This window comes from Montipora capricornis, chromosome 6, assembly GCF_036669925.1.
Source record: "Montipora capricornis isolate CH-2021 chromosome 6, ASM3666992v2, whole genome shotgun sequence".
Lineage (NCBI taxonomy): Eukaryota > Metazoa > Cnidaria > Anthozoa > Scleractinia > Acroporidae > Montipora > Montipora capricornis.
The window spans coordinates 19,310,486-19,320,485 of record NC_090888.1 but is presented as its reverse complement, the minus strand read 5'-3'; positions in this window follow the sequence as shown (position 1 = coordinate 19,320,485).

Below are 10,000 nucleotides of genomic sequence, written 5' to 3'. Positions count from 1 at the left end.
TCGACACAAGCCAATCATTTCGCATTTCGTTCCTGCCGATGCCAGTATCAATAACAATCTTTACATAATAATCTGAATTATTACAAGAAAAAATTTTAGAGAGAAAAAAAATTACAATAGGATAACAAGGAATAGTAATTAATTTTTTGGAGCATAGAGGCTAAAGGAACAGTGAGGTTTTCGAGTTAGCCTATACGACTAATACTTAAATATTTTGTCCTAACTGACACACAGTAACTCATTTCATATTTCTCCGATCGCGGCCGACACACAGCAACACATCTTATATGTTTCCTTGCCAATACACAGCTACTTCTCCGATATTCTCTTTGTCGGTACACGGCTACTCACTCACATTTCTTCCGAAGAGACCCGAAGAAAGAGAACATATAGTGCAGGCATATGAGCCAGGGAAAAAAGTGCGAAACAAAATAACGAAAAGTCTCAGGCTAGTGAACTGCCAAATACCAATGGTGGTCAAACGCAAAGAAACTACCTCGTTCAGTTTGTGGAACATCCGCGGCAGGCTGACCGGGCTTTTGAATGGCTGGCACCTCATCCAGCCGTGGAGTGTCTCGAAACGCTGCTAAATCTTGAATGCGAGGTTTCTGCAGGGTAGACATTCATAGAGAAGATTACGGCTTCGGCAGCGGCGTCGAGAAGAAAAAAACAGAAACTATGCAACCCACTTGCCGCGTTCGCGAATTAGATTGAAAAGCCCCGAATAAAGCGCAAGAGACTTTTAAGCTGCTAAATTAAGCATTTCCACTTATTTCTGGAAATTCCTTCCATACCTTCAAAACAAAAATCACTCGTAACAAAGAAACGTATGAACTAGGACCTAACAGCAGACGGTTAGTTTACAGACAATAGGGCGTTTGGCATACGATGTTTCAAGGTCATCTTTGTCGTAGTGTTGGTTGCAAACCAAAGTATTGCCTGGTTTTAGGTCTTTGTGGGCAATACCGTTTCTGTGTAGGAAATCTAGCCCAGTGACCACGTCTATTGTGCACACCAATAACACATCGGCTAACGAGGAAAAGTCAAATTCAGCGTCCACCAAATGCACGAAATCTTGAAGTGTGGTCACCTTTTTTTCTACGCCAAAATGACCGACGTCGAAGCACGAATACTCCATCATTATGGCATAGGGCTCGTGACAAAACCTCAGGAACCCGGAGATATTTCAGTGGCCTTTGACACTATGGAGGATACCGGCTTCCTTCTCGAAGCGTCGCTTTGAATCGGCGGAAAATCGGTCTTGACCAGCTCCTGTGTATTGAGATGTTGATAATTTTAAAAATAAAAACGCGCCGAATGCATTGTAAAGTTAAATATAAGTACGCGGAATTTTGTTTTTGAACACGAGGGAATGCCGAAAATGCCGGGAATACTTACTCGCTGTAAGCGAGTGCTTCTCGTATTTCTCGATTATTCGTAAAAATTTCCAAATGCTAATATTACTCAAAATCAAACAATCTTTTAGAGAAATTATTTGAATGTGAAGCAGTAACATAAAATGAAAATAATATAAAGTAAAAGAATTAAGATTAAAAAGGGACAGACAGAAATAAACAAATAAACAGTCAAACAATGCTATCATTTTTACAAAAAATGCTGGACCACCTTTTACAAATCTTAGTAAACGCAACGACATAGTTGTCAAATCGGCCGACAAAGGCGGCGCGGTAGTTGTTTGGCGGTCCGACCTTTACCAAAAAGAAGCTTTGCGGCAACTTTCGGATACCTCGTTTTATGCCAAAATCCCTAAAGATCTCACTTCCAACAATCAAAAACTTGTCAAAGACACCATTCAAAATCTTATAGTTAATCAAGAATTACCGGACACTGCCACTAATCTCATCATCAACACCCCTAGAACTTCGTGCATTTACTTTTTGCCTAAAATTCACAAACCCAACAACCCAGGTCGCCCTATCGTTTCTGCCTGTAGTTGCCCCACCGAACTCATTTCTAGCTACTTAGACAGGATTATGACGCCTATCGTCAAATCTTTGCCATCATACATTAAAGACAGTACACACGCACTACAAATTTTCCGCGATTTCAATTTCTCCGGCCAAGACAAACTTATTTTCACCATGGACATTACATCTCTATACACAGTCATTCCTAATAGCGAAGGTCTTCAAGCACTTAAACACTTTTTCGATCAACGCACTGTCAAAGAACCTAGCTCGGAAACGCTCCTCCGCCTTGCCGAACTAGTTTTAACGCTTAATTGTTTTTCATTCGCCGGCAACTATTACAAACAAATTAATGGTGTAGCGATGGGCACAAGAATGGGACCTAGCTATGCCAATCTTTTTGTAGGATATGTTGAACACCAATTTTTTAGTCAGTACAACGGCCCCAAACCTGAACTCTACGGCCGTTACATCGACGACTGCATCGGCGCTATTTCATCCAGCAGAGAAGAACTCGATCAATTTATAACCTCCGTCAACTCTTTTCATCCGGCTCTTAAATATACCTGGGAAATTTCGGAAACTTCATTGGCTTTTCTAGATATCAACGTTTCTATTAGAGGCAACGTGCTATGTACTAGTGTGCACTACAAACCTACTGATTCACACAGTTATTTGTTGTATTCACCGTCACATCCATCACATGTCAAGAACTCCATCCCTTATTCTCAATTTCTTAGACTTCGACGTCTATGTAGTGATGACTCCGATTTTTCCAGCAAATCAGAGGAGATGTGCCAGTTCTTCGAAAAACGTGGCTATCCTGTCTCTGTGGTCAAAGCGGGCCATCATCGCGCCCAACAATTTGATCGACAGTCATCACTACAAACGTCACAAAAAGATAAGAATGACAGAATTCCATTCACCCTCACTTTCCATCCTCATAATCACGCAGTCAAAAGCATCATTCTTAGTAATTTTAAATTACTCCAAAATGATCCCGAGACTGGTAGAATCTTTTCGCAACCTCCACTTATTTCATTCAAACGCGACAAAAACGTAGGCAACTTTTTAGTTAGAAGCGCGCTCAAAACCAACGAGGAACCCGGCACTTTCAAATGCGCGCGCTCACGATGCAAAACTTGTCTTTTCATTGTTAACACTAGCAAGATATCGGGACCTAAGCGATCTGTTAAGATCACCGATCGTTTCACATGTACCTCCGCAAATGTCATTTATTGCATAACCTGCACGTTATGCAATAAATTATACATTGGTGAGACAGGTAGACGACTAGGTGACCGATTCCAGGAACACCTTCGCGATGTTGAGAAGAATGACAAGGATGCATCCAAGCCAGTCGCTCGCCATTTCAATCTGCCTAACCACTCCAAAAAACACATGGCTATCTGCGGCCTTTCCCTACATCTAGGTACGACGGAAAGCCGCAAGAATCTGGAACAAAAATTCATCTTTCAAATCGGCACCCTTAATCCCCACGGTATTAACGAACGCTTTTCATTTAACTAATATATTCCTATTTTTCACGTTGCCATGTTACCACCAATAGCGTAGCTCCTACTCTAATATAAAAACTACACGTAACCCATAATCCCTCGATTCGCTCTGACGATGGGCTAACGCTCGAAACGTCAGCTTTTAGAATCTCTGTACGGTGGCCAATTTACATTATCAACTCCGTTGATAAAACCAAATTTTTGTACACCTTTTACAAATCCATGTTTTAGAAATCCGTGTTTTACAAATCTGTGTTTTAGAAATCCGTGTTTTACAAATCTGTGTTTTACAAATCCGTGTTTTACAAATCCGTGTTTTACAAATCCGCGTTTTACAAATCCGCGTTTTAAAAATTCATGTTTTACAAATCTGTGTTTTACAAATCCAGTCCGTGTTTTACAAATCCAATCCAGTCCGTGTTTTACAATATGTTCATTTGGCATATGCCCATTTAATGTAGTAAACTTTAGTATTACAAAGCTGTCAGATGCTCAGAGCGCACGCTTAAACTTGTGGTGAAAGAAGTTATGAGGGAGCTTGAAAATTAACAACATGTCAGCCCAGAAGCATATGTTTCTCACTTCCCAGTTATTTTCTTCAATCTTTTTGGGTTCAGTACTTTGCTAGTAACCACATGTCTTCTCAGGCTATTTACCCAAGACTTCTACCATGGCACTACAATGATAGACAATACCAAAACAATATCGTGCACTGTTACAGCTACATATTACGCAAGGACAACTTGAATCTCCTGGAAGACAACACACAGCTCAGTTGACATTTTATATGGAATAAATCGCTGTGGTACTTCACTACCAAAGTAAGCAATGCGTGTCTATTTTTTCTAAAGAGGACAGGAATTTCTTCTTTCTACAAATGATTAATTAACAGGCCGGTAGCCAGGTTTTTAACCCCAGAAAAAGATCTGTTTCGTCGTACGAATGTGTGAGGACCTGTGAGCCAAAGGGCGTCTGCTGGTAAGACGTCTGGGTGACCCCTTAAATGGTCTTCTTAATGACCCCCCAACTTGAAAAAAATTGTCTGGAACGGTGCACGTACCACAGGCAACCCAGTGTACCCTCACGGAGGGTCTAGTTAATTAATGTCTCGGTACGCGAAGGCAGAGTCACAGTGTCACGTAAGATTGATTTCCACGCGTAATCAGTTTGCCAATTCACCAACCTGCAGAGCTCGAGGTCCTCGAGTTGTGAAAATGCCTGTGCTAATTGAACAAAAATATCAAAATGTCACCAGCGAGCGTTGAAAATCACACTTTCAGCTCCGCAGTCAGATACTCTGCACCTTCGGTTGACTTATAAAGTTGCTGGAATCCTATTTCACAGTACATGTCATTACCCAAACAAAGATGTATTGTTCATAACATGCATACCACGCGGCTGGACGCACACTGGTTTTGCAATCACCTATTCTTTTCTGCACAGAAATTTACCAAGGCAGCGTAGGATGAAAAGACACAAAAGACCATGTTTCTATTATCCTAACAGCTCCGCCGCATTCAATATGGAATTAATTGGTGATCTGACGTTCAAGCTCAACCCGGGGCCTTCTATGAACAGAACAGTACCGGTCATTGTCACAGCCAAACGCAGCCATGCATCACGGCCCACTGCTGTACTGTCACATAATGTCACTCCCGGTTTTAAAAATTGCTGTCTCAGGGGAGTGAATCGGCAAAATCTTATCAATTTAAGATGCTCAAACCAAAAACTGCAAAATGGCTTTATACCCATTGAATTTTGCTTGCTGAACATCCGATCGATCAATAACAAGGAGCTTGCGATTAAAGATTTATGCAGTTGAAAATAACGTAGATATATTTGCAGTGACTGAGACATGGCTACGCGATAATGAAAACTATGAAAACTATAATTTTTCCATTGCCAAAGTTTGCCCCACTGGATACTGCTTCTACCATGTTCCACGGAAAAACTCACGAGGAGGAGGAGTTGGTCTCTTAGTAAAGAAACACATAAAAGTTACGAGACAAACCCAAGGAACTTAGATTAGCATGTAATACAGTCTTTTACCTGTAAATGTAGTTTTAATATCTTAAAATAGTTTTAATATAGTTTTTACCTGAAAATTGTAAAAATCCATCCTATTACTACTTGTTAACTTTCCTATAATTTATTTTGGATTGTAATTATTGTAAAGGGCTCTTGGGCTAAAGGGAAACAGCGCTATATAAATAAAGCATTATTATTATTATTATTATTATTATTATATTACTCACATAAAAACGGTAACACGCAGGTTTGGCCGCAGGTGTGGCCACAGATTTTGTTCCCGTCAATGTTTTTTACCCTGCTAGCTTCGCAGACAGTTCTATGTTTTTGACTTAGGTTTCGAGTTACATCACCAGCTCTTCGCAGGCCGTATTTTTTGTGCCACCCGAAAGACATTTATACCCCAAAACGCAGTCACATTTTAGATCCAACAAAGAGCTCCTATTTTGCGGTTAAAAGAACATTCTGATCGGCCTAAGTTATTCCATCAATTACAGATCGCAGCGAGGACATAATTTTGTAAACCTTATGTACGTAGGGTCATTTTCTCTTGCGTGAATAGAATGGAATTGAGGTTCCAACTGAAGTTGTTAAGACTACATCAACAACATGTGGTGAACTAAGATCTACACCGAGCCTGCACTCTGCGGCCTATGATTAGCCGACTTTTGCTCCAAAGGTCACAGATTTCTTGCATGACCATGCCACGAGTCACGTACAGTATCTATCGCATACGAGAAGTGAACCTTTCAGTGAATGTTAGCAGGACAATTTAGGTTATTGTCCCTTACAGACACCTAAAAAATTCTGTTGGCTCCAAAGGGTTCCAACCCATGACCTCTGCCATGTCCGTGCAATACTTTACCAACTGAGCTATGAAACCCAACAAATTGACCTGCTCCCAACTGTGTGCAGACTCTGTGCTTGGGCTTCATAGCTCAGTTGGTAGAGTAATGCACCCGCATCGCAGAGGTCATGGCTTCGAATCCCGTCAGTAGGAGCCACCTGAAATTTTCGGCAGGTGTCTTAAGGGACAAAAATAATGCTTAAATTGTCCAGATAAGTGCAATAATCACCTCTCATTTGTCAGCTTTCGTCTATAACCAGCAATTCAATATATGTGGGTTATTGACCAAGCTTGTTCGGTCAAGATGTCTGGATATTGGCCAAGTTCCTTTTTTGGCGTGTATATGCACGCAAAAAAAGAACGAGGCCAATATCCAGACATCTTGACCAAACAAGCTTGGTCAATGAAGAATTTATTATATGGGATAAAACACCAAAAAATGATCTTTGATCTTGCGAGACCAAGCGAGTAATCCCGAGCGGGCACAAAAGCTCCATCTTTCCCGCTCGGGTAGCCAGTCACAGCGCGGAATTTGGTTCATTTTGCCCGCTCACGGAGCTAGTCATATAATAAACATTAATTTCAAATTTTGTCTCCACTCCACAACAGATAAAAACACAGCATCGCTGAACCAAATGCGTTTATTTTGGGAGGACCTGGCGAGAACCAACGAAAACACTATATAATACAAACAATTTACAAACTACGTGACAAATCCTTGAAAAGCAACCGCACGTACAAGTCGTTTACAAGTGCCAGTAGGACTGATGAGCCACAACACTTAAATTAATGCACAAAATACATAGCCTACTACTCCGAATAAGCAATCAGTCTTGGTACCAGTTAGGCTGCGGAACAACAGCTCCGTCATTGCATTTGACTATAAGATAAACAGGCCATATTGGCCTAATTCCCCAAATAGGCTCACATTATAAGCTTTGTGCCACTTAGGCTGCCATTTCAGCCATTTAGCCTGGGGAACAACAAATCCGACATTACATTAAACCATAATATAAACAGGCCATCTTGGCCTACATCCCCATATATGCTCTCGAGCTTTGTGCCAGTCAGGCTGCCAGTTAGGCTGGGGATCATCAACTCCTACGTAAAATACAATATAAACCTAAAGTACAAAAAACTAGTAGAGCTGAGAAACCGCTAACAAAGGAAATGCGGTTTGAACGGAGGCCAAAAAAACCTGCCAGAAAAAACCCTTGCGGGGAAAAAAAATGAGCAGGAAATCTGGGTAGGAAGCAAGGCTCAAGCTCCAAGCGATTAGAAGCCCATCCTACGATGCTTTACAAAAGGAAATTAGAACAGCCGATCCTACCAGACTGGATGCATGGTACCTAGAGAAGAAAGAACTAAGCAAAGAAACAATTAAACGAAACGAAAGAAGGCGGTTGGTTCGGAAGCCTAGATGACAACCACGCACTATACCTCGTCTTATATACCCCTACATCGTTGCCCACGATGCCCCGGCCTGGAACCCAGGCCCTTGTTGTATCTCGTGCCGACAAAAGAGTTATTTCAGCGTTATTCGCTAGCTCACTCGTCAGAAACAACATTATCTATCACGTTGTTATTGTTGTCCTTTTTTTAGTGCGAAAATATAATGACATCCTCTCACAAAACAGAGCAATATCCTTGGGTCTCAGTTCAGGCTCAAATGCATCTACAGTGCAATATATACGTGTGGTTGTTTTTTGGTACAATCACGAGACTCGCAAAGCGTGCACAGAGCTGCTCTTTTGTCGTTTGAAATCGAGCAGAAAGCTAAAATCACTTCATAAAATTTTGAGAAAAGTCGTCGTGCCATTTTTCTTAGGCAAGTTCGTCTGTACCAAAAAGGAGTCGATTTGTCAACTTATGCAGTACTGCTACTAAAGAAGAGTTTTCAAGCCCTCTGTCGCAACTGAATAAATTGTCCATTTCCAGGTTCGCTCCGATGATATCTCTCTGACATCAATAGTCCCAATTCCGCAGTTCAAAATATGTATCAAATGTTGCGTGCATTATAACGTGATATTGTAGTACAGAAATTCAAGTGTTGGAGACGTCCGCTCATGGATCAAGAAAGAGAAGCTTATTTGTTCCCCGGAACGGAAACGAGCAGGGGCATGGGAACTGTTTGGAAGTGCGGGGACTGGGCTTGTTTGGGTGGACGGCGCGCGAGAACAAACCCCTTCCCTCTAACCCACAACACAGAACAAATATAAAATTCTAATGATTATTAGATTACAAAACTACAAAATAACAAGTCTAAATTACTTAAAATATGAAAAAAGGAAATATTCTAATACTAATTAATTTTTACTTGTAGATCAATTTTTCTAAACTTTCTAGGTTTCTGAAATTAATCTTAAACAATAACACTTGACGGAAGTTCACGACGTACTCAATATTTACAACTTCAGTTCGGTTCGTCTTTCGTAGTTCCTCCTGGACACTTGTGTCATCCCAAGCCGCCTACAAAGATCTTAATTCTCTACAACAAAGCCCTCTCTCTTCTCTTTCTTTAGCACGGTACGCACCCAACTTTTTCACTACACTGGCCGACGACAAAAGAGTTTTAGCGTTGATTTCGTCTCTCCGTCTATATAGATGCTTCTCTTCTACAACGGCTATTCACCCCTGCTATACTGGCCGACGACAAATGGGTTTAATAGTTGATCTGGCGGCTCTTTCTTTCCAATCTATTTAGCTTAATGTCCTTAATTTTAAAAGAAAACTTAACGAGAAAGAAAATTCCTTGACACGGCTCCACCATTCTCTAGACTTGCCGAATCATGGCTTCTACATTGTCCAATACGGACATATGGATGCTTGCCGATCCGCAGCTAAACAATTCAAATTTTTCCTTATCGGTACTTGGCTACGTCCTTACCGACTCAAGCGCATATTGCCTTTGCTGTTAACACATGGCTACCGTTTCCATATTTCCTCCTCGCAGACGAAAGCCTCGCTCGTAATATCATATTTTTATGCTGCCCATAAACCCCGCTCCATGCCGACACACCGCCACTCATATGTATATCTCTTCCGATCCCTGCCGACACGTGGCTTCTCATTTCATATTTCTCCATGGCGACAAAAGGCCACTACTTCATATTCTTCTTTGCCGACACACGGTTACCTATTTCACATACTCTCCTTACTCATTTCATGTTTTCCTTGGGGACACAAGCCAGTCATTTCGCATTTCTTCCCTGCCGATACCAACAGCAGTACCAATATTCTTTAAATATTGACTCATACTTTGAATTATTTCAAGAAAAAGAAAAGTTATTTGGAGCCTAGAGGCTAATGGAACAGTGGGGATTTCGAGTTAGCCCCTACGACCGACACACGGTAACTCATTTCACATTTCTCCAATCCCAGCCGACACACAGTCACACAGCTACTTCTTGGATATTCTCACACTTCTCCCTAAGAGACGCGAAGAAAGAGAGAACACGTAGTGGAGGCAAAAGAGGTAATAATGGTAATGAATTTATACAGCGCATTTTCTATTAACATATTCAAATGCGCTTTACAAGCAAGGGATCTATGGTTGAGATCGGACATCAGCATATATAGGCGCCACTGGCAGCCGCTATCAGTCCGTTAGCGATCTCACCCAGCACATGCATGAATGGATGAAATGAGACCTGACCACAACACCGGGAGCTCCATGCCCT